The sequence below is a fragment of the Hyperolius riggenbachi genome, chromosome 3 (assembly GCF_040937935.1).
Source record: "Hyperolius riggenbachi isolate aHypRig1 chromosome 3, aHypRig1.pri, whole genome shotgun sequence".
Taxonomy (NCBI): Eukaryota; Metazoa; Chordata; class Amphibia; order Anura; family Hyperoliidae; genus Hyperolius; species Hyperolius riggenbachi.
In genome coordinates, this window is record NC_090648.1 from 496,720,982 (window position 1) to 496,747,292 (window position 26,311).

The following is a 26,311-nucleotide window of genomic DNA, read 5'->3' on the forward strand; positions in this document are numbered from 1 at the left end:
ATTTTAGTGCAGCAGTAATCAAGCACCAGATCAGTTTTATTTGCAAATTTACGCCAGTCATTTTAGCATATAAAATGCTATTTTCAATTTTGAGAAAATGTTTGCGAAAATAGCTAATATTTTTGTTTTTTAATGAAAAACAATATTTTACCACGATAATTTGTGAAAAGTGCAAAAATGTGAAAAAAATTAAATTTTTACAGTGAAAAATTTTACTGCAATATTTTTGCCGTGAAAATGCAAAGAGAAGCAAAAGTTGTTTTCAGTGCCATTGTCACTTGAAAATCAAATTTAACATTGTTTTCGCAAAAAAATTAATGCGTAAAGAATATTGGCATTTTTGCTCATCACTACAGCAGATTTTTTTTTTTTAAGTTTACCCATAAGAAACTGTATATCAAAAAAGGTGACCCTGTGATTATAACTGGATAAACCATTGTAAAACAGATAAAATGAAACTCATTAGGATACCTGGTATCCCTTATTTTTAGTTATTCTTACCTGCAGGATCTGTTGTGATGGGAACAACTCTGTTGCCACGGGTGATGCAGCAACAGAGTCTGCCAAAAGCTGCCCTGACACGCCCCATAAAGCGCTGGCATCTCCCCACTGGCTGAGCAGCAGGAAGGCTGGACGGCTGTCCACTGGCTTGGGGCGGTGCGCTGGGGTCAGCTTGCTCCGGGGTGGCTGGTGGGAGCTCATCTTCCTCTGGGATGACTGGCAGGTGCTCAAAGGACTTTTTCTCAAAAGTCCAGTTCCATGCAGGAGGCTTGTAAGGCAGAGGAATAACCTCCGGCACGGTGGTCAGTAGATCACGTAACTGCTGGGTGGCAGGCAGGGGAACCACTGACCTATTGATGAAACCACGTCCCCACATGGGGAACATGGGAACCCCAGCCATGACAGGCAGGGGTTTAGTCCCTACTTGGTGTTAGTAAGAGGAACTAATAGATCGGTAATGAAGTAAGCTTCAGAAACACAATCCAAGACGCTTTCACTCTCAGTGAAAAAACAACAGTGACACTGGGCAGCTGGAGTGGCTATTATATACACACTGCAGCATTATGACATCACAGCATTATGACATCAACACGCTTTCTGTGTGGACCAATCACATTCATGCATACAGCAGCATTGTGACATCATTGCCTTCCTGTTTGGCATCACCTGCTGTCCAGGCTCAGCTGCCCTATACAAATCTAATAATGAGCCCTGTATCTGTAGAGTGATATTTTATGAAATAATAATATTTCTGCTGACAAATTCTATGAATTTGATACTGGATATTGCTGGAGTAATTGTGAGTGACAAATGAATGCTTTTGTTTTGGAACATATCTGACAGTCTATATCAGGTGTTTAGCTGCTCTCCAGTATAAACTGTCATCCGGCAGCAGCAGATGTGGCCACAGCTGGGAGCGCAGAGAGAGCGCATGGCAGCTCTAGGGGCTCTGCACTTCTCAGGCTGGGGTCACACATAACATGTGTACAGTTCTGCTCCAGTCCTGTCCTGTCCGTTTATATCAGTTTTGTATCACTTTGCTGTGGCTGGGTTCACACATAAAATGTGTACAGTTCTGCTCCAGTCCTGTCCTGTCACTTTATATCAGTTTTGTATCACTTTGCTGTGGCTGGGTTCACACATAAAATGTGTACAGTCCTGTTCCAGTCCTGTGTTGTCAGTTTTCATCAGTTTTATAGCAGTTTTCTATGGCTGGGTTCACACATACAATATGTATAGTCCCGTTCATGTCTGTTAAAACTGATAGAAAACTGATGCAAACTGACAGGACAGGACTGGACGTGTACACATTTTATGTGTGAACCCAGCCTAAGGCTAAGGTCACACTTGTCCATGCAGAAACCCATCCTTTTTCTGCTATGGGCGGTTTTGGTGTTTTTTCCTGCATTTGCATTTTTCCGTGTGCATTTATATGCATTTTTCATGCGTTTCCATTTGCATTTTTTTATCAATATCCATATTTAACAATATCCATATTTAACAGAAAAAAACAACATTTTTACAGTGAAAAATTTTACTGCGATATTTTTGCAGTGAAAATGCAAAGAGAAGCGAAAGTTGTTTTCAGTGCCATTGTCACTTGAAAATCAAATTTAACATTGTTTTCGCAAAAAATAATGCATAAAGAATATTGGCATTTTCGCTCATCACTACAGCAGATATTTTTTTATTTTACCCATAAGAAACTGTATGTCAAAAAAGGTGACCCTGTGATTATAACTGGATAAACCATTGTAAAACAGATAAAATGAAGCTCAATAGGATACCTCCCCTTTGCCTCAAAACTCCTTGAGCGTCTGGTTCACAAACGCCTGACCCAGTACCTTAAAGAGACTCTGTAACAAAATTTTGAGCCTTATTTTTTCTATTCAATAAGTTCCTATACCTGTTCTGATGTGGTCTGTCTTACTGCAACCTTTTCTAGTTGCACTGTCTCTGTAATAAATCTTATCATCTTTCCTCTGTCGTGTCTGTCGGCAAGAGGCTGGAATGTGTGGAATGTGCAGCACAGCTTGTCATTGGCAGAAGCTTTACACACCCCCTCCAAGCTCTGCATGAATCCACACAGTAAGCTGTTCTAAGCCTATGATACTCTGGTTAGAAGCCAGTCATTTGTTTGTAAACACTGCCTAAAACTGTTAATTACAAGCCAGAGTTGCAGCAGGGAGTGACAGAAACAGCACAGAGGGGCCCAGGGGAACATAAGGAATAGAATGGTATGCTTTTTATTGTAAGAATATTAGAGTACAGATTCTCTTTAATGCCAACTCACTGCTAGACCCACTGCAATCTGGATTTTGGCCTACCAACTCAACCCAAACTGCTCTCACCAAAGTGGTCAATGGCCTTGCCTTAGCTAAAACTAAATACTCCATTCTCCTCCTCCTTGACCTTTCAGCAGCTTTTGACATAGTAGATCATCCCCTACTCCTCCAGTCCATGGGCATTCACAATCTCACCCTGACCTGGCTTTCATCCTACCTCTCCAACCGCTCCTTCCTGACCTCCTTCAATGAGTCCTTGTCCACCCCCAACCACCTCTCGGTGGGAGTCCCCCAAGGCTCGGTTCTTGGCCCTCTACTGTTCTCCCTATACACATCCTCCATTGGCAAGGTTATGTCTTCCATGGGTTTTAACTATCATCTGTATGCAGATGACACCCAAATCTACCTCCACACCCCTGACATATCGACCACTACCATGGACAAGGTCTCCTCCTGCCTATCAGCCATCTCCTCCTGGATCTCCGCTAGGTTCCTGATACTAAATCTAGACAAAACGGAATTTATGATCTTCCCACCGCGGCCATCCCTGAACCTCCCAGATGTGCATGTCACTGTTAACCACAGTACCATTCGCCCTACCTCTCAAGGCCGCTGTCTGGGTGTCACCCTGGACTCCGCACTCTCCTTCACTCCCCACATCCAAAACCTCACAAAGTCCTGCAACTTCCACCTTCGTAACATCTGTAAGATTCACCCTTTCCTGAACTCTGCCACCACCAAACTCCTCATCCATGCCCTCATAATTTCCCGCCTCGACTACTGCAATGCCCTTCTGTCTGGTCTCCCTATGACCCGAATAGCCCCACTGCAGTCCATCACGAATGCGGAAGCCAGAATTATCCACTCCTCCCATCGCTCCACCAGGGCGGCTCTCCTCCGTGAATCCCTCCACTGGCTTCCTATCCAGTCCAGAATCAGATTCAAGATATTGTGTCTGACCTACAAATCTGTCCACAAATCCTGTCCAACCTACATTTCTGATCTTACTCAGAGGAACTTCGCCTGACCGCCCCCCGTATCACACAGTCCCATGCACGCCTCCAGGACTTCTCAAGAGCTGCTCCAACACTTTGGAACTCTCTACCTCCACCCATTAGGGCAGCCCCCTCCTTCAACATCTTCAAGAAGGCCCTCAAAGCTCACCTTTTCACTGTGGCCTACCACCCCTCACAATTGCTCTAAACCCACAACGGAACTCTGGTCCCTACCTTTCGTGTCTCTACCTCTCCTAGATTGCAAGCCTTTGGACAGGGTCCTCATCCTTTTGTGTCCTACCTGATCATGCACCTCCATTACTGTACACCCATGCTATGCAATTGAGTGAACCTAACTTGCCTAATCTCCATGCTCCCATCCAGTGACTGACCAAGCATTACCTTGTACTCATACTGTGCTGTGTGATCTGGTTTTCTTGTATTCCTGTATAGTCATATTGCTGTATGTCACCCCTAAATATTGTCTGTAACCTAAATTAATGTTCAGCGCTGCGTTATATGTTGGCGCTTTATAAATACAATAAATAATAATAATAATACCTGGTATCCCTTATTTTTAGTAATTCTTACCTGCAGGATCTGTTGTGATGGGAACAACTCTGTTGCCACGGGTGATGCAGCTACAGAGTCTGCCAAAAGCTGCCCTGACACGGCCCATAAAGCGCTGGCATCTCCCCACTGGCTGAGCAGCAGGAAGGCTGGACGGCTGTCCACTGGCTTGGGGCGGTGCGCTGGGGTCAGCTTGCTCCGAGGTGGCTGGTGGGAGCTCATCTTCCTCTGGGATGACTGGCAGGTGCTCAAAGGACTTTTTCTCAAAAGTCCAGTTCCATGCAGGAGGCTTGTAAGGCAGAGGAATAACCTCCGGCACGGTGGTCAGTAGATCACGTAACTGCTGGGTGGCAGGCAGGGGAACCACTGACCTATTGATGAAGCCACGTCCCCACATGGGAAACATGGGAACCCCAGCCATGACAGGCAGGGGTTTAGTCCCTACTTGGTGTTAGTAAGAGGAACTAATAGATCGGTAATGAAGTAAGCTTCAGAAACACAATCCAAGACGCTTTCACTCTCAGTGAAAAAACAACAGTGACACTGGGCAGCTGGAGTGGCTATTATATACACACAGCAGCATTATGACATCACTGCATTATGACATCACACGCTTTCTGTGTGGACCAATCACATTCATGCATACAGCAGTACTGTGACATCATCGCCTTCCTGGTTGGCATCACCTGCTGTCCAGGCTCAGCTGCCCTATACAAATCTAATAATGAGCCCTGTATCTGTAGAGTGATATTTTATGAAATAATAATATTTCTGCTGACAAATTCTATGAATTTGATACTGGATATTGCTGGAGTAATTGTGAGTGACAAATGAATGCTTTTGTTTTGGAACATATCTCACAGTCTATATCAGGTGTTTAGCTGTTTTCCAGTATAAACTGTCATCCGGCAGCAGCAGATGTGGCCACAGCTGGGAGCGCAGAGAGAGCGCATGGCAGCTCTAGCGGCTCTGCACTTCTCAGGCTGGGGTCACACATAACATGTGTACAGTTCTGCTCCAGTCCTGTCCTGTCCGTTTATATCAGTTTTGTATCACTTTGCTGTGGCTGGGTTCACACATAAAATGTGTACAGTTCTGTTCCAGTCCTGTTCTGTCAGTTTTCATCAGTTTTATAGCAGTTTTCTATGGCTGGGTTCACACATACAATATGTATAGTCCCGTTCATGTCGATAGATAGCTGATGCAAACTGATAGGGCAGAGCTGGAACTGTACACATTTTATGTGTGAACCCAGCCTAAGGCTAAGGTCAGGTCCATGCAGAAACCCATCAGTTTTCTGCTATGGGCGTTTTTGGTGTTTTTTTCCTGCATTTGCATTTTTCCATGTGCGTTTTTATGCATTTTTCATGCGTTTCCGTTTGCATTTTTAAATCAATATCCATATTTAACAAGTAAAAATAAATAATTTTCACATTAGTTTTTACCTAAGGGCAGAGTTACACTTATTTGAATTGCATGCATTTTAGAATACGCATGCAAAAATGCACATAATGATAGTCTATAAGCAGCATAAAAATCACATTGGTATGCGTTTTTCAATGTATTTTTAGATGCGTTTTTAAAACGCCCTATAAGTTCATTCTTTCTGCATACTGTATGCAGAACGCATGCGTTTTTGTTGCCTTCTTGCCCAAATGAGGTAAAAACTAATTTGAAAATTATTTATTTTTACTCGTTAAATATGAAGATTGATTAAATTATTAAAACGGTAACTCATGTAAAATGCATAAAAACGCACTGAAAACGTAAAATAAAATGCCTACAGCAGAAAACTGATTGTGTTCTGCACGGACTTAGCACGGACTTATTATTTCAGCAAAAATTTGTCAAAAACATTTTTTTTTCACCATAGCATGCAGAATGCATGCGTCCTGCAAACAGTATGCAGAAAGACTGAACGTGTTGAGAGTTTTAAAATGCATCCAGGGGTGTTGCTAGCCCCAAAGACCAGTGGCACGTGCCCCGGATCTATTCTGTGGTGCAGAGTCAGCTGTGGTGCCTCAATGGCGGGCATGCTGGGAGCTGTGGTGCTTCAATCGGGAGCATGCTGGATGCTGTGGTGCCTCTATGTGGGCATACCCGGTGCCTTGGTTCCATGCTGTGCTCTGTGATGCCTTTATAAGGGTATGCAGGGAGCTGTGGTTCTTCTATGTGGGCATGCTGGGAGTTGTGGTGCCTCAATGGAAGGCCCATGGGAGCATGGGAGGGAGTCTACTAGAAGGTCTGGGAATGCTATGGGGGGAACTGCCAGACAACCTGGCGGCAGGCCAGTCCGCCCAGCAGAAAGCCAGACTAGCCAGCACAGAAGCCAGGTAACTCCGCCTAGTTATATTTAAGTGACTGCATATTTGTGATATGCTACATTTTTTCTTATTAATGGAGAGGAGGCTTCAGCCTAGTGATGGGAATTCCAGCTCTTTTCAGAGAATCGGCTCTTCTGAATCGGCTCCCATTAATGAGCCGGCTCTTACGGCTCTGAATCGGCTCTTCATTAAATATCACTAGACGTCACTCAGAATCGGAGTAAAAGCCCCGCCCCCGTCTCCATGACAACTCCAGACTGCTTCTTTGACTGGGCTAATCCCTCCTGCTACTGCTCTGCTCCGTCCCATACACTCCTACTAGCTGCAAGAGGAGGACTACATATCCCAACATGCCTCAGCGCCCTTTATTACAGAGCAAAGCAGAGCTCTGTGGGGCGGCTGAGGCATCGGCTCTTTGAAAACTGAGAACCGGCTCTTGTCGTTCGCAGCAAAGTGCCGGCTCGTTCGCGAACGACCTATCACTACTTCAGCCAACATTTTGCTGAGCAGGCCTACTTAGTTAGCTGTTAGATTTATGTAAATTTGGCTCCACACATGACCACTCCCCCATTCTGGTGCATGGCCACACCCATTTTCTGGCTGGAGTGCCCAAAAGTGCCCCGGATCGTTTAGGATCCTAGCAACGCCCCTGAACGCATCTAAATAAAAACGCTTTGAAAAGTGCATAGCAATGTGTTTTGTGCGGCCCATAGGCTATCATTATGTGAGTTTTTGCATGTGACCCTAGCCTAACAGCTGGGCTCTCTCCCCTGTCACATGTTTACCATATCCTGAGAAATCAGAGCAGTGATGGGCTGATGATGCAGATCCTGGTCTGTTACAGAAGAAGAGTATGTATATACTACAAGCAATGGCTGTAATACTATTCAGGGGCAGAGGCGGATCATCCACAAGGCAACTTAGGCAGGTGCCTAGGGCCTGCAGTGAGTCTAGGGGCCCAGTTTATACTTGCCCCAACACATCTTACCAAAAAAGCCACATCGCCATAAAGTGTGGGCCTGAAGTTGTTGCTTGCCTAGGTTCCCATTTCACCCGAATCCGTCTCTGTTCAGAGGGAAAATAAACGGGACGTTTTCATGATAGTCGTCTTGATGTGGGTATTTGTGATATTTCATTTTTACTGTTCAATTTTTATTGTTTTGTTTTGAGAAAAAGAAAAATATAACCAGAACACAAAGTCATAGAAGCTGGATAGTATTTCTGATGAAGTAAATGCAGAGCAGGCAGTGAGGAGGCTTTCTGGTTCTGTACAAAGTGCTGCCCCTCCGCTGTATCACAGGACCAATAGAGAGCGAATATTGTGCTTGAGGGCAGTCTAGGATCCAGTGGCGCTCTCCCCAGTTCATTGGCAGGACCCATGTTGCAAGCTGGCCCTGTTTTCTGGCCAGAAATTACACCAAGTCCCAAATTTTGCGGGCCAAGCTGGCCCAAATGTCTTAAGCCTCCTCCTACCCACACCTGAGTTAATTTCTAAGACCTCCTGGCACTCCAGGATCCAGTGGCACTCTCCCCAGTTCACTGGCAGGACCCACGTTGCAAACTGGCCCTGTTTTCTGGCCAGAAATTACACCAAGTCCTATCTTTTGTGGGCCAAGCTGGCTCAAATGTCTTAAGCCTCCCCCCCACCCACACCTGGGTTAATTTTGTAAGATCTCCTTGCACTCCAGGATCCAGTGGCGCTCTCCCCAGTTCGCTGGCAGGACCCACGTCGCAAGCTGACCCTGTTTTCTGGCCAGAAATTACACAAAGTCCCATCTTTTGCGGGCCAAGCTGGCCCAAATGTCTTAAAGAGACACTGAAGCGAGAATAAATCTCGCTTCAGAGCTCATAGTTAGCAGGGGCACGTGTGCCCCTGCTAAAACGCCGCTATCCCGCGGCTAAACGGGGGTCCCTTCACCCCAAACTCTCCCCCCCCCCCGCGCTCCTAGAGGCAGGGCTAACGGCTGCAGCCCTGCCTCTCAGCGCGTCTATCAGCAGCGCATCGCCGCCTCTCCCCCGCCCCTCTCAGTGAAGGAAGACTGAGAGGGGCGGGGGAGAGGCGGAGATACGCGCTGACAGACGCGCGTGGGGCAGGGCTGCGGCGGTTAGCCCTGCCTCAATCAGGAAGAGATCCCCGGCTGCACAGAGGGTAAGGGACCCCCGTTTAGCAGAGGGATAGCGGCGTTTTAGCAGGGGCACACATGCCCCTCCTAACTATAAGCTCTGAAGCGAGATTTATTCTCGCTTCAGAGTCTCTTTAAGCGTCCCCCTACCCACACCTGAGTTAATTTCTAAGACCTCCTGGCACTCCAGGATCCAGTGGTGCTCTCCACAGTTCGCTGGCAGGACCCATGTTGCAAGCTGGCCCTGTTTTTTTGGCCAAAAATTTCTGACATTAACCAGGTGTGGGTGCGTGGAGGCTTAAGAGATTTGGGCCAGCTTGCCCCACAGCAAGCTGGGTGGGGTTAGGGTTATAGGGGAAACAAAGAAGAAAATGATGCTTTGATGCTTTCCATGTAAGTCTATAAGGAACAACAATAACAATAATATTTTTATAGTGCTTTTCTCCCTGGGGACTCAAAGCGCTGTGACCCTGCATTATGGGGAAGGGATAGGGTTGGAGGCTGTTTCTGTTAGGAACCAGCCAGGCTTTTGAAACTTGGTATGCAGGTAGAAGGAATATTGACTCACAGGCACTCAAGTTTGGGGTCACTAGCACCCCCAGAAGTGAAGATACCACATCCCAAAAAAATGAAGCTAGGGTTGGAGGCCTTTTTTTTAGGAACCAGACAGGCTCTTGACACTGGGTATGCAGGTAGAAGGCAAAATCACCCTGTGCCCGGAATACTGTCTACCTGTGCCCCACCATACTACATTAGCCTGTGCCTTGGTATACTGTCTACCTGTGCCCCAACATACTACAATAGCCTGAGCCCTGGCATACTGTCTAATTTTGCTCCAACATACTACAAATGCCTGAACCCTGTCATACTGTTTACCTCTGTCTCAACACACATCATCCTGTATCCAGGCATACCGTCTACCTGTGCCACAACATACTACATCAGCCTGTGCCCTGGCATACTGTCTTCCTGTGCCCAAACATACTACATCAGCCTGTGCCCTGGCATACTGTCTTCCTGTGCCCAAACATACTACATCAGCCTGTGCCCTGGCATACTGTCTACCTGTGCCCAAACATACTACATCATCCTGTGTCCAGACATACTGTCTACCTGTGCCAAAATGTACTAGATCAGCCTAGCACCTCCATACTGTCTACCTCTGCCAAAACATACATCATCCTGTGTCCTGGCATACTGTCCACCTGTGCCCAACATACTACATTGGCCTGTGCACTTGCATACCGTTACCTGTACCATACTACATCAGCCCGTGCTCTGGCATACGGTCTACCTACAAGTTCCCAAACATACTACATCAGCCTGTGCCCTGGCATACGGTCTACCCTTGCCCCAACACACTACATCATCCTGTGTCCAGACATACTGTCTATCTGTGCCAAAACGTACTAGACTAGCCTGGCACCTCCATACTGTCTACCTCTGCCAAAACATACATCATCCTGTGTCCTGGCATACTGTCCACCTGTGCCCAACATACTACATTGGCCTGTGCACTTGCATACCTGTACCATACTACATCAGCCCGTGCTCTGGCATACGGTCTACCTACAAGTTCCCCAACACACTACATCATCCTGTGTCCAGACATACTGTCTACCTGTGCCAAAATGTACTGATCAGCCTGGCACCTCCATACTGTCTACCTGTGCCAAAACCTACTACATCAGCCTGTGCCCGCCATACTGTCTACCTGTGCTGCACCACACTACATCAGCCTGTGTCCTGACATATGGTCTACCTACATTTACCCCAACATACTACACCAACCTGTACCCTGGCATATCGATGCCGCCTAGTGCAGGCCTGACCAACTATGTGACCAATTGTGGGATGAAATTGGTCGTGTTACTTGATCACATCTATTGGAAAATGTCAGTCCGAAGTTGGTTGGTCAGGTGTGCGGCAGTATGGCGGCCAATTTTGGAATGAGTGACGAAATGACGAAAAAAACCCGCCCCCCATGTATAAATGTGCCCCCCGGTGTGTGCATTTATACATTACCTGTCCTGTGTCAGCCTCCGCATGGGGTCCGTCCGTCCTCCGGGTGGCTCTGTCGCATACATGCTGGTGGCAGCGCATAGCGTGTGACACTGTGCGCCGCCACCAGTGTGTATGCGGCAGAGCCACCCAGAGGACAGACGGACACCACGTGGAGGCTGACACAGGAAAGGTAATGTGTAAATGCACATATTGGGGGGCACATTTATATAATTTATACATTAGGGGGCAGCGGCAGGGCAGATACAGCGGACTCAGCCGATTCCCTGAAGATGTAATGCTGTATATGGCAGCTCAACAAAGATGCAGATCTCTCTCTAATCAGATTCGCTTACAGATAAATTTGTCTTTGTTGAATCTGCCCGTAATCTACTGATGTATGGCTACCTTAAGTTTAATGTAACAAATATTCAATACTATGAGCACATTAGGTAACTCCTCATATTACATGGAGTTGGTACACTTGGTCAGTGATTGACCAATCATAAATGAAAGTGTGTATCAGGCCTTAGGCTTTGTTCACATTAAGCAAGGCATATGGCCGTGTGTTCGGGACACAAGTGCACCCAATCGCACGCCATCTGCGTTGTGCTGCATTACAGTGAATGAAATCAGCAAGGTGCTTTGGCAAAGATGCATTCAGCAGTGCGATAGCGCATCACACTGCTGTGCAGCGCGCAGTCTGAGCTTCAGACGTGCTCTCTATGCACTTCTGATGTTCTTGCTGATCGCATATTATACTTGCTGCTGAAATGTGCACGGCAGCGCGTATGGTGTGAATAAGGCCTAAGGGCTTGTTTACACTGAGCGTTTTTGATTTTTCTTTTAAGCGCTTGTGATTTTAGATAAAAGCGCTTGTGCAATGATTTCCTATGAGAGTGTTTTATTAAAATCACAAACGCGCCACATGTACCATTTTCTGTGCACTTTAACTCAATGGAAGGTATAGGGAAATCGCAAAGAGCTTGAAAAAGTGGTTTGTATAGTGATTTCCTGAGTGCTTTTATGAATAAATAGATTGTATTTATTCATTTCCGGGTTAAACAGTTCACTGACGCCAAGAAGTGAAAAAAATCATCACTGAGCAAAAGCGCTTAGAAAAGCGTTTCTCTAAGCAAAAAGCACTGGGAAAAGCACTGTAATAAAAAAGTCACAGTATAAATCGGCTGACAGCACTTGCGATAGCTCTGGCGATTTGTAGTGTGAACGAGGCCTTAAAGGGAAGGTTCAGGGACAGTTGGTAAAAAATAAAAATCCGAATCCACTTACCTGGGGCTTCCTCCAGCCCGTGGCAGGCAGGAGGTGCCCCTCGGCGCCGCTCCGCAGGCTCCCGGTGGTCTCCGGTGGCCGACTCGAGAACTACTGAGCCTGCGCAGTACAGCCCGGAGGACGTCCGATGACGTCAGCGCGCCGTCGTGGAACGCACAATGGAGCGCAGAAGAGGCCCGACCTGGCCGCCGGCCTGGCCAGGTCGGGTCGGCCACTGGAGACCACCGGGAGCCTGCGGAGCGGCGCCGAGGGCATCTCCTGCCTGCCACAGGCTGGAGGAAGCCCCAGGTAAGTGGATTCGGATTTTTTATTTTTTACCAACTGTCCCTGAACCTTTTTCAATTATAATTGGGCAATCACTGACCAATATTACCACCTCCATGTAGTATAAGTTCCCCTACACAATTTGCTCATAGTATTCAATATCTGTTGAGTCTCATACATGAAAATTGGTCACTGAAATTGGTCAGTGATTGGTCAATTGTAATTGAAAGTATGTACCAGGCTTAAATCACATGCAAAAACGTCAATAATACATTTCTATGTGCTGTCCTCGATTTTAGAAAGCATCTCTGATTCTGCAATGCAATTTTTCATTGACAATGATTGCTACTGTGAAAAAAACGGACACAATTATAATGCAAACATACTTATTGTTTGAAAAATGGCATGTGAGAAATGGTTTGCATTTCCTGTCCTGATGACACAAGTGTGGACATTGACACTAGCACTGCATGAAGCAGAGCACATTTTTTCTGTTGTCATGCACGTTTTCTGCATAGGAATACACATTTTAACTGAGAACCAATGTTAATCAATGGACTCGTTCACACTTAAAGTGGCCACACACCATACAATTTTTTTTTATATTTCTTTTTAATTGAAGATTTACAATCAATTTTTCTGATTGATTGTAACCAGGGGCACCTCTAGCCATTTTGTCACTCCAGGCGAGAAAACCTGTGGTCCCCCCCCCCATGAAAATAATTGTGATGCGGCAGCGTTTCACCAGAAAATACACGTATTGCGGAAGCATTTCACCAGAAATTACACTCATTGTGGCAGAGTTTCACCAGAAAATACACAATGCTGGCAGCGTTTCACCAGAAAATACACAATACAGCAGCGTTTCACCAGAAAATACATAATGAGGACAGCATTTCACCAGAAAACACAATACAACAGCGTTTCACCAGAAAATACACAATGCAGGTGACAGAAGAAGGCAAAGGGGGATGTAAGGAGGCACAGGGAGACAGAAGGAGGCAGAGGGGGACAGACAGAGCCACAGGGAGACAGAAGACACAAGGGGGCACAGAAGGAGTTACAGAGGAAGGCGCAGGGGACAGAGGTGGCACATGGGGACTGAAGAGGCACATGGAGACAGAATGAGGCACAAAGGGAGACAGAAGGAGGCACATGAGGACAAAAGGAGGCAGGGTGGGACTGAAGGAGGGGCCAGAGGTAGCACAGGGGGACAAAGAAAGGCACAGGGGGACTTAAGGAGGCACAGGGGGACAGAAGGATGCAGAGGTGGCACAGGGGGACTGAAGGAGGCACAAAAGGGACAGAAGGAGGCACAAAGGGGGGGGGGGGAGGCTGTACAAGGCACAGAGGGACACAGTGGCAGCTGACTGCAACTTACGCTAAGCAGATGCATTAGAAGCAAGTAATAGAACACCTGTGGGGTGGGGCTTCATCCAAGGGGTGTGGCTTCATCCAGGGGTGTGGCTTAATCTAGCAACATGGCACCCCCAGGACCAATGGCACTCCAGGCAATGGCCTGTACTGCCTATGCCTAGAGGCTCCCCTGATTGTAACATTTTAAAAATGTACCACACCTGTGTAAAATTTTTCCCGAATTATGGAAAAAAAAAACGATTGAAAACTCTGAAAAAAAATTGGTCGTGTCTCCACTCTCTACATTACAAAATTGTCAATCTACCGTGCACGATACAATTTTTCAAAAAAAAATTTGATCAGAAACTTACACCACTCACGATCAAGAAAATCATGCTGACAAAATGGGTGTGGCAATGCAAAAGAACATGGGCACGGTCATGAGTGGTACCAAACATACATGACCTTAGCAGCCATGTAAGTGCTCCTACGGAGGAAGTTTGAGCACCGCCATAGTGTTTCCCCCCAAAATACACATAATCTGACAGCATTTCACCCAAAATGCACGTAATCTGGCAGATTCCCTCCAACATACACATAATCGAGCAACGGTTTTCCTCCAAAATAAACCAATGTGACTACAACAGTTTTAACAATGGATCCATGACTCCATGACCGTTACAAATGTTACCATATATTTACAGATAATCCATAAAGATGGCCATACATTAGGGGACTTGGTGGCCAATCGATCATCCAATTCGATTATAATCAAATCGGATGGAAATTGGTGCTACCAAGTGCACGCCCGATCGATGATACGATCAATTTTGTCCTGAAATTGGTGCATGAATTGGTCAGACAAGCTGCAAGGTGTAGGGCCGACTTCCTCGATCGGGTGCTCGGCAGTAACAAAGAGCGATGAAACCCCCGGAGCTGTTTCCACAGTGTAAAAATGTACATGTGTGCGTTTATACATTACCTGTCCCGTGTCACGGTGTCCTGCCCCTTTTCCCTCAGCCCCATATATGTCATCAGTGTGTGATGGAAGAGCGGCAGATTGGGACGCTGGATGGGCACAGCGACACAGGACAGGTAATGTATAAATGCACACGTGCACACTTGGGAACAGCGGCAGATTGGGACGCTGGATGGGCACTGCGACACAGGACAGGTAATGTATAAATGCACACGTGCACACTAGGGAACAGCGGCAGATTGGGACGCTGGATGGGCACTGTGACACAGGACAGGTAATGTATAAATGCACACATGCACACTGGGGAACAGCGGCAGATTGGGACGCTGGATGGGCACTGCGACACAGGACAGGTAATGTATAAATGCACACGTGCACACTAGGGAACAGCGGAAGATTGGGACGCTGGATGGGCACTGCGACACAGGACAGGTAATGTATAAATGCACACGTGCACACTAGGGAACAGCGGCAGATTGGGGTGCTGGAGGGGCACTGCGACACAGGACAGGTAATGTATAAATGCACACGTGCACACTGGGGAACAGCGGAAGATTGGGACGCTGGATGGGCACTGCGACACAGGACAGGTAATGTATAAATGCACACGTGCACACTAGGGAACAGCGGCAGATTGGGGTGCTGGAGGGGCACTGCGACACAGGACAGGTAATGTATAAATGCACACATGCACACTGGGGAACAGCGGCAGATTGGGACGCTGGATGGGCACTGCGACACAGGACAGGTAATGTATAAATGCACACGTGCACACTAGGGAACAGCGGAAGATTGGGACGCTGGATGGGCACTGTGACACAGGACAGGTAATGTATAAATGCACACGTGCACACTAGGGAACAGCGGAAGATTGGGACGCTGGATGGGCACTGCGACACAGGACAGGTAATGTATAAATGCACACATGCACACTAGGGAACAGCGGCGGATTGGGACGCTGGATGGGCACTGCGACACAGGACAGGTAATGTATAAATGCACACGTGCACACTAGGGAACAGCGGCAAGGCTGCGCACTGGGTCGATTACCAAAAGATTTTAGCATGAAATTGATTGGGAATCGGCCTGTGGTGTATGGGCAGCTGATGGATCTCTCTCCGATCAGAGAGCGATCTATCCCTTGGTCAAATCTGCCCATCACTGCTTGATGTATGGACACCTTAAAGAGGACCTGTAACTTTAAAAAATGTCTCCTGGGGGTACTAACCATGGGAGGGGGAATCCTCTGGATCCTATTGAGGCTTCCCCATCCTCCTCCATCCCACGTTCGCAGTGCTAGCGGTCCCCGAACAGCAGCCATGTAAATATTTACCTTCCCGGCTGTCACGTACCTGGAGGTAAGGAGACCAATGTGCTGAGAGCAGCAGCCCCTGCGGCTTATCAACCAAAGGCCCTGAGCTGGGAACAGGTGCCTCTGATTAACACGGGGCAGGAGTGCTCGCAGATCCAGTTGTTGGAGCAAGCAGGAACTGGAGACTCCCGCAGGACAGGTCTGGTACTGCAATGACTCGTACGCCAGAGATGGTGTTGCCACGCAGGTCCTGTAGCAGGCTGGTAGAACAGCAGATCCTTGGACGGTCCGGGGTCGGTAATAGAGCGGGTAGTCAGACAGGCAGGGTTCGGCAACAGAGCGGGCTATCAGACAGGCAAGGTTCGGCAGCAGAGCGGGTAGTCATACAGAGCAGGGTTCGGCAACAGAGCGGGTTATCAGACAGGCAAGGTTCAGCATGGAGTAAGGTCAGAGATCAGGCAGACAAAGTGTCACGTCACAGGAGCAAACTTGCTGCAATACCCCAGCACAGAGGTCTGGGCTCTCCAGGCTTAAATAGGCCGTTTAGCGCGCAACGCACGCACAACGTAGTGCGTCACGCGCACACGGAGCAGCGCGTCACACGTGCATGCGCAAACACGCGCATGCGCAATAGACACGCGCGCGCACAACAAGAAGAAGATGCATAAAACAGCCGTCTTTGTGCGCGCATGTGCACAGCAATCATGCCCACGCCTTGCGGCGCCAACACTTTCGCTGCACAACGCTACACGCGCTGGAGAGCATCGTCAGACCACCCTGCCGGGAGGCCCGCCGAGCCCCCTCAGAACGACTGCCAGCATCCGCATGTGCCAGCCGCCTCACCTGGACAGGTAACTGACCGTGACACCGGCTCCAGCTCAGTAGCGGCTCTAAGCTCGGGGTCATTCGGAAATAGCTAATCCCAATTGGATCTGCTCTACTGCACAGACGCAATTCGCTTGCACAGTAGAGTGGTCCCGATCAGGATCGGCTATTTCCACCTGATCCCGAGCAGAGAGCCGCTACTGCGCCTTGGCTGGGGAAGGTTAGTATTGCCACAGCCGACTTTCCTTGTGGTTTCTGGGGCCCAGCGCAGCCACTGGGGGATGGAGGACAGGGAAAGCCTCCATAGGATCCAGAGGCTTCCCCCTCCTGAGGTAAGTCACCCCCCCCCAGGGGACATTTATGAAGTTACAGGTTCTGTGTGTGTGATATCCCAGCTGCAGCCTCTCTATTATCAGGGCTGCCATTGAAATGTGAGCTGCAGCAAAGAGAACATTGGGCTTGATTCACAAAAGAGTGCTAACTGTTAGCACGGCCATTTTCGTGCAAATTTTCGCGTTTGCATCGCGAATTTTTGTGCGCAATTAAACGATTTCGCGCATAAACATGAATTTTTGCGCTAAATCCTTATCATTTTCGCATGACAATTCTCATTTGCGCGCTAAAACAATAACGATTTGCGTGCAAAAATTCACGTTTGCATTTGAAATTGTTTAATTGCGCGCAAAAATTCACGATCGCGCACAAACGCAAAAATTCGCACGACAACGGCCGTGCTAACAGTTAGCACTCTTTTGTGAATCAAGCCTATTGTCTATACAAGGCTAAGCTGGCCACTAACGGTCCAATTTCTAGCGAAAAATCGTTAGAGCGATCAGAAATTCTGATCGGATTGGTTGTAAATAATCTCCATTGGTGTACACAATCGATTATGAACGAGTGAAAAAAATGTCGCCCGAATGAATTTTCGTCGAACGAAAATTTGGATTTTCTTGGTGGTCGTGATAGATAGGAAGCAATGATTGGTTAGTTGATGGTGTAGTGAACAATTTTTCGTCCGATTAGAATTTCTGATCGCTCGAACGATTTTTCGCTAGAAATTGGACCGTTAGTGGCCACCTTAGCCATCCAATCCAGCCTCTGCAATGCTGGGAAATGCTCCTGCAGTCAGCCACTCACATAACCATCCTCACGTTACCACATCCTCACGGGGCCAAATCGGAGGGAAAAATAAACTGGAGAGATCATTGGCCAAGGGGCGGGACAAAGGCTAAGGGTGGGTTGCAGTAATTGGCTGGCTAAACTGAAGGGCGGGACTGTCATACAGCAGGAACTCATATTGCAACATGTTGTGGGCGGGGCTTGGCACTAGCATCAGCCTACAGCTATCACTATGGGCTGAGGCTGAGTCTGTCACAATAAATTCCACTGCCCCCTTGGCCAATCACTGGCAGGGGGCGTGGATTTGATGTCAAAAGGAGGGAGATAGGAAAAAGCTTGAATAGCTCTGCCTCCTGCACTTGACTTGTTGGAAATGGATTCCTTTGGAGTGGAATCCCACAGCGTGCTGCCTGTCTTCCCTGTACCTGCCATCTTATGCCTGCTCCAGCAGCAGAAGCCAGCCTCATGCCTCAGCAAGCAGTTACCAGGCAGAAGTGAGCAGTTGAGAGAGTTTGAGAGGTATTTCACTGCCTGTCAGCGGTCCGACCTAACTAGCTGAGCTCACATACTCTGTATCAGGGGAGGGAGAGGGTCACAGATTGAGCATGCACAACAGCAGCAGCCCTCAGCCAGCGCACAGCCAGCAGCAGCAGCCCTCAGCCAGCGCACAGCCAGCAGCAGCAGCCCTCAGCCAGCGCACAGCCAGCAGCAGTTCTCAGCCAGCACACAGCCAGCAGCAGCCAGCAGCAGCCCACAGCCAGCAGCAGCTGCCCCCCATTCACACAGCAGCTGCTTCTGCCCCCTCCCCATCACACCGCTGCCTCCCTCCCGTAACTCCGCAGACACAGCTGCCCCATCACACAGCAGCAGCCCCCCATCACACAGGGAGATCTGGGGAGAGACAGTGTGTAGCAGGGAGAGGAGAGCTGAGTTTAAAAGTGTAGGTAAGTGGCCAACTGCATTAGGACTGGGTTTGTGTCAGCTAGCTTAGCACAGCAAGAGTAGCCACCAGCACAGCTTAAAGGGATACCTGAGGTGAGAGGTATATGGAGGCTGCCATATTTATTTCCTTTTCAGCAATACCAGTTTCCTGGCTATCCTGCCAATCCCCTGCCTGTAATCTTTTTAGCTATAGATCCTGAACAAGCTTGCAGCAGGTCAGGTGGTTCTGAGTGTTCTAACAAGATTAGCTGCATGCTTGTTTCTAGTGTGATTCATGCATTACTGCAACCAAATAGACCAGTAGGACTGCCAGGCACAGGCAACTGGTATTGTGTAACAGGAAATCCATGTCAGCTTCCATAGGTCTCACACCTTGGCTTCCTTTTACATCAGGGATTTATCTGCATCCCAGTAAGTAGCTGATGCCCCCTTTCCCACAAGCAATATTTACCTTTTCTCAGATAGATCAGGAGGGTCTGTATGGTGGATATTGTGGTGAAGCCCCTCCCACAGTGTGATGTCATGACAGTTTGCTGTCTTTGACCCTCATTGCATTGTGGGAAATTGTGTCTTTTTTCCAACCAACCAGCAAGCAATATCTTCCTCTGTGCATAAAACTCAGTAATGAACATTCCGCGCAGATCACCTGGCAGAACTAAAGATGTAACCGCCAGGAATGTATTTCAGAATGTAAATCAGGGAGAGAAAAGATTTTACAATGGGAAACCACTTGCTAAATAATCAATAGATGAATATCGTAAACAATAAGTCATTATGTTGTCATTTTCACTACAGTTCCTCCTTTAAATCAGTTTAGCTTTACTTACCTGGAGCCTCCTCCAGGACTAGAAGTCTTGTGTAGTCCTCGCTGCAGTTCTGCTGCCACCCATTCTTCCTTTGTCCCCCTCAGCAGTGGCTTCTGTGCAAGCACGGGTGCGTGCAATCCTGAGTTCTCATGCCTGGGAGCATTCTGCACAAGTGCAGTACTACTGCGCAGAACACTCCCAGCCACAGGCGCATGAGCGGTGCATGCACCCATGCATGTGCAGAAGCCAGTGACCACTATGGAGTGGCCAACAGAAGAATGAGGGACACAGACTTCTAGGAGCTGCAGGAAGCCCAAGGTAAGGAAAGCTACATTGATTTCATTTGCCTCATGTTTCCTTTAAGTGCACCTGTAGAATTTTTGTACCAAATTGAACCTCTCTATAAGGGAGGTTTGGAACTTGGTATGCTAATGGGGGTTGGGGAGCACCATTTCTTACCTGGGGGCTGCTCGTGTAGCCCCTTGTCCCGGTGATGATTTCCAGCTGCAGCTTGCCGCACCTAAAAGAATCCCACTGTAGAGTTTGCTCCTGGCTGCACTGCATACTACAGCTCCCAGTATACATTGCGGCATGCATCTGCTGGCATGCATTGTGGCTGGGAGTGTACTCTACTGCAGGATTCTTTGAAGTAGCCCCCAGTAGGTAAGTCATGGTGCTGTCCTTAACCCCCCCCCCCCCAAAGCATACTAAGTTAGGAACCTCACTTATGGCAATTCTGTTTGCAAGAAAATAAATGTTTACCTTTTTTATGAATTAGTGCTCAATGGGCTCTATTCACAATAAGCAGTTCGGTAAGAATAAAAAAAATGGAGATAAAATACTTCATGCGGTATTTTACACTTTTTATTCCAAATTCACAAAAGTTTTCTCCCATGAGGCAGAAGTTTGGTAATTTACCGAAAAAACTGCCTCAATCCACTAAGCCCTGGTCGGTAAGGCAACTTTTCCACGAACTGTTGAGCTGTGTGCTCAGCAAGCAGTTACCAGGCAGCAGTGAGCAGTTACCAGGCAGCAGTGAGCAGTTGTGAGTTTGAGAGGCATTTCACTGCCTAGAAACAGTTCATGGAAAAGAAGGCTTAGTTTCACTTACCAGCCTTCTAGCAGGGCAGCAGGCAGGGAGCTGTGTGTGTGACTCAGAGGTTTTCCAGAATGTGCCACCTGTCATCCCTTTAGATGTGCTGGAGCCACCAGGGGGAGCTCTTCTATGTGCTAAAATACAAATCTGCACATCTAAAGGGATGCCGGCAGAGTTGTAGCTTGTCTCTGCATTGATACACTGAATGTCCCACCTCCATACCTATTGTATCCAATTAGCATGAGAAGCAGGCTGTGTGGTTCTCCCTATTGGCTGCCAGGTTCTCCCCAAAGGCTGTCTGTCAAGTTACTGCACAGAGACAGCATGAGGAGAGCAGGTTGTTGGCTGCTGTGGGCTGGAGAAAATTACCAAACGCTTTTGTCCGGTACATGAAGTGTGCAAAGCATTGTGAATTGACATTTCCCGGCATAAGTCGGTAATTTACCTCACTAGTCGGGAACTGTTTTTTTTGTTTGTGTGGTAACAAGTTTAGTGAATTGTAATTTAGGAAGGTGATCAGAAAAATCAGCTGTTTTGAGCATTAACAAATGCAGTAGTGCTTTCTGAATAGAGCCCATTGTACTTAAAGTAGGGATGATCAATGAAACACAAATAAGTTCCTGCGGATTTGTCTAATTTATGCAAATATATGCAGCTTGAAAATGGACCAATCAATTGAACCTGTGTGGGACTTGACTGGTCACATTTCAAGCTGAATATATTTGCATACAAATTTACATACATCCTGAGCTGTGGAGCTGAAGTCAGTTGAAGCAATTTTGGTACCTGGAATCGTTGGTTTCACTAAACTGAGGAGTCAGAGTTGGAGGATTTTTGTAGCTACTCCACAGCTCTGCATAAATCTGCATGAACTCCAATATTTGCATCTCATTGATTGCGTACATTTGAAATCAGCGCCGGTAGACTTGGGCGCAGGATACAGCGTTATATAGCTGATCCTGCTTCTGCACAAGTCCGGGCCGATTTAATTACTATTCCCCCTCCAGGCCGACATGGATAGTAGGGGAATGAAATAATTCGGCTTCCCGCGATTGCTGGAGGCAGAATTATTATGTTTTTAAGCAACTTCGGCTCTGTCTTCTGACGGAGCCGATGTTACTCACTGAGCACTTCAATAGGAATGATTCCTATTGAAGTCTATGGAGGCGCCGGCTGTGCCCAAATCTAGCAGCGCTGAAAAGCACTGCTCCGCATTGATTAGCCCTACTTTAAAGGGGAACTGAAGTAAGAGGTATACGGAGGCTGCCATATTTATTTCCTTTTAATCAATACCAGTTGCCTGGCAGCCCTGCTGGTCTATTTCTCTGCAGTAGTATTTGAATAACACCAGAAACAAGCATGCAGCTATTCTTGTCAGATCTGAAACACCTGATCTGCTGCATGCTTGTTCAGGGGCTATGGCTAATAGTATTAGAGGCAGAAGATCAGCAGGGCTGCCAGGCAACTGGTATTGCTTAAAAGGAAATAAACATGGCAGGCTTCATACGCCTCTCTCTTAAGTTCCCCTTTAAAGTGTACAAGCATTTATACTTGGCACTTCCTCCAGCCCACTGTGGGCTCCCTCGCCATCCTACAGGGCTGCTCCGTTCCTCCACTGGCTGGCCTGGTTTAACAAAACCTTAACTGAGGGATATGGATGTTTCCTTTTAAACAATACCAGTTGCTTGGCACTCCTGATCTCTTTAGCTGCAGTAGTGGCTGAATCACACACCTGAAACAAGCATGCAGCTAATCCAGTCTGACTTCAGTCAGAGCACCTGATCTGCATGTCTGTTCAGGGGCTGTGGCTAAAAGTATTAGAGACACAGGATCAGCAGGGGAGTCGGGCAACTGGTATTATTTTTAAAGGAAAAATCCATATACTTCTCAGTTTAGGTTCCCTTTAAAGCTGTGACTGGGCTCAGTCATGTTCCCCTGTGTATACCTGACTGTGTGCAGCCCCAACGGTGCTTCTGTGGCCGGTTGTCTGCGCAGAATACTCCTAGCCACAGGAGTGCAGCCACGGATGCTCACAGTCATGCATTTGCAGAACTTCCAGACTACCGAGCTGGACAGTGGATAAATGGATGGGACTGGGAGGATGGTGAGGAAGCCCACGGCCTGGAGAAAGCGCCCAGGTAACTGTAAACGCTTGCAGTCTTTTTTTGGCCAGATGGGTGACGTAGCTGGAGGTGCCATACTTGTACGGGTCACTCACAACCTCTGCTCATCTGTAGTTTGCACACATTGCGCATGGCAAACTTTCTATCCAATGTGGGCAGAGTGAAAAACCGCCAGATTGGGGAGGTGAAGATTCCCCTGCGGCCTGAATGGGATGCTGTTGCTTTTCTACCTGTGGCGGTTGGGGGTTGAGTGGTGCAGCTGGTGGTAGCGGCAGAAGGCTGTGGGTCCCACATTCCACGGCCACTGTCTGCAATGCTGATCCTCCGTGCCAAACCCACCAACGCATCCTCCTCCTCAGAGTAAGAGCTGACATCCCCATCCTGTGTATGGTAGTCACGGTCCTTCATCTCATCATCACCCCCCCCCCTCCTCAAAACCCAGAATATCCTCCTCAAACTCCTTGCGGCTAACAGCCCTGAGTTTAATCGTGGCGCCTGGAGTGAAAAGCTTGCTGACTGAGGGTAGGCTGCCCGATGAGGTCGACACTGGCGCGGCAGACCTTCTGAGGGTGGCCGCAATGTTGCTCCCTGTCCTCTTGCCCTTGCTGCCTCCCCCCCCCCGGCTGCCAGTGCCAGCAAACATAGTACAACTTATATGTGATGTCACCAGATGATGTGGGGAACTTGTACTTTAATAAAATCGGGGTTGGACTTTAAAATTCCCGCTGCACTAGCTGGAATGCGTAAAAATGTACGCAATGCGGCCCGCTGACCTCTGAGGTCGGCATGCTGCCAGCGGGGGACTGGAGCAGCAGTGAGTGACTATGAGGGCACAGGATGGCTGCATGGGGCTGGTAGAAGCCCCAGGTAAGTTAAACTCATTTTTCTATTTTGCTTGGACCTTCCCTTTTAAGCAAATCAGCACAGAGTGACAGACCGCAGAGTAGAGGATAGTGCACACTAACTGTCACACTGACACTGCTCAGCACTGCAGTAATCTGTAGTAAGCTAACACAGTACTACTCTAACAACTAACTGCAGTACTAACTATACAATAACACAGTAATCCTATTCCCTAACCTGTACTGTCCTGCTGGCCTGCACAGCACACACAGACACAGGACCTAACTAGCAGGCTGCTGCAGCACAGGAATCTGACTGTCACTGAGTGAATGAAATCAGACATTGGCGATTCTGCCTAGTGTGTTCTTACCTCCATACTACATGGAGGTGGTAAAATTGGTCAGTGATTAGCCAATTATAATTTAGTGGTGTGTGTGTCTGTGTGTGTGTCTGTGTGTGTGTGTGTGTGTGTGTGTGTGTCTGTCTGTGTGTGTCTGTGTGTGTGTGTGTGTGTGTGTGTGTGTGTGTCTGTGTGTGTGTGTGTCTGTGTGTCTGTGTGTGTCTGTCTGTGTGTGTCTGTGTGTCTGTGTGTGTGTCTGTCTGTCTGTGTGTGTCTGTGTCCGGCTCAGATCTAAGCAAGATAACATTTTGTATCAGCTCAGAACCATTAGCATTATATTAAATATGTTGACTGGTCTGTCAGAAGGGTGGTGGATGGATGAATTGGGTAGGAGAGGTTTCAGGGGTGTGCACTGGGTGGATCCAAGAAGTTTAATTACTACACAAAAAGTGATATCTACTAAGTAAGGCCACTAATGATACAATTTGTTTACAAACAATTCCTCATATGAATGATTGGAAATGATTTGTTGGTACTACTAATGGACAAAAATCTCATGACCAATGTGATCAGATTAATGACCTATATAATTTATTTTTTTTAAGGATTCTGTCAATCTGATAGAACTGGTTAGGAGAGTTTTGTCTATTAGTGGCCCCAAGGTAGCATTTCCAAATGTTCATGTGAAGATTGTTTGTGAACAATAGTTTGGCAAATTGTACAATTAGTGGCCACCTTTTTAAAGACTTCCTCATCTTCACTTAAAGGAATCGCCAGGCAAAAAAATGTAAAAAAAATTCAGCGTTACTCACCTGGGGCTTTCTCCAGCCCCTTGCAGCCGACTGTCCCACACTGGCCGCTCCACTCTCCGCCGCTGTCCCGGGCTCTCTGCACGGTGCAGAACTACTGTGCCTACCCAGTGCACCGCGGACACCGTGGCCATGATTGACAGCGGCGCTTCACGCAGGTGCAGCAAGGATGACATCGAGGTCGTTCTCTGCACTGTGCGGGGAGTCAGGACGGCAGCGGAGAGAGCGGAACAGTCGGCGTGGGACAGTCGGCTGCAAGGGGCTAGAGAAAGCCCCAGGTGAGTAAGGGTTTTTTTTTTTCTTTTTTTTCCTCCTGATGATTCCTTTAAGTCAGATGGGGTCAAACCATTTTTAATCATTTTGGTGCCAATGTTCCTATTCTGAGTTATTTATCTTTTTTGTCAGTGTTGCACCTCCTCCAGAGGGGTTAACATTTTTCCAGTGCACAATTTGACGTGTATTTTGGTTTGCATGTCCTTGCATGCAAGACTTTCTGCATAATTTTGTTCTCCTTATCCATCAAAAAGGTGTATGATTGGCCTGAAATGTAATCTACAGCAGGAATATAACCCCAAACACACAGCCAAATTGAGTAAGAAGTATATTCAATGTAATGAAGCCCTGGAAGTGATGGTATGGCCCCCACAGAGCCCTGATCTCCACATGGAGTGTGTCTGGGATTACATGAAGAGACAGAAGGATGTGAGGAAGCTTACAGCCACACCCACCAACTTTTGATATAGTGTTTTCATCATTTCATTTAATGCATTTTATTTTTTTTTTTGATGAAAATAAATACTTGCTTTTTATAAAAGCATTTTTTACAGCATTTTTTGTATGTATTTATGTAAATGTCTAAAATATAGAATGATTAAGTTACAAATGCTAACATAATATTTGTTTGTGTGTGCATATATTATGCATGAGTACACAATATGTGTATTGTATGCAGCGGTGGCGAACCTATGGCACGCGTGCCAGACCCGGCACACGTAGCCTAATTTGCTGGCACGCCACCGCTGCTTATGAACTGGCCGCAGCGTCTACTAGACGCCGCCGCGCCAGTTCATAGCCCGCAGCCCCGCAGTCTCCCGGGAGGCAGACCAGGGCTACGGTAAGATGGCTGCCAAAGCCCTGTACTGGAGACTATTTGTGTCTCCAGTACAGGGCTTCGGGCTCCATCTTCCCGTAGCCCTGCATTCTGCCTGTCAGCGGCAGCGCGGGAGACTGCAGAAGATCCGGGGAAGATGCGCACCAGAGCCCAGCCGAGAGAGAAGACTTCTGTCAGGTGAGTACATACATTACTTTTTTTGCAGGTGAAATGCGGCCCACTGTGTTTTCTGCTAAAATGTTTTGTCACATGTGTTTATGTCCTGTGAAATGCTGCCCACTGTGTTTGTTTTGCAGG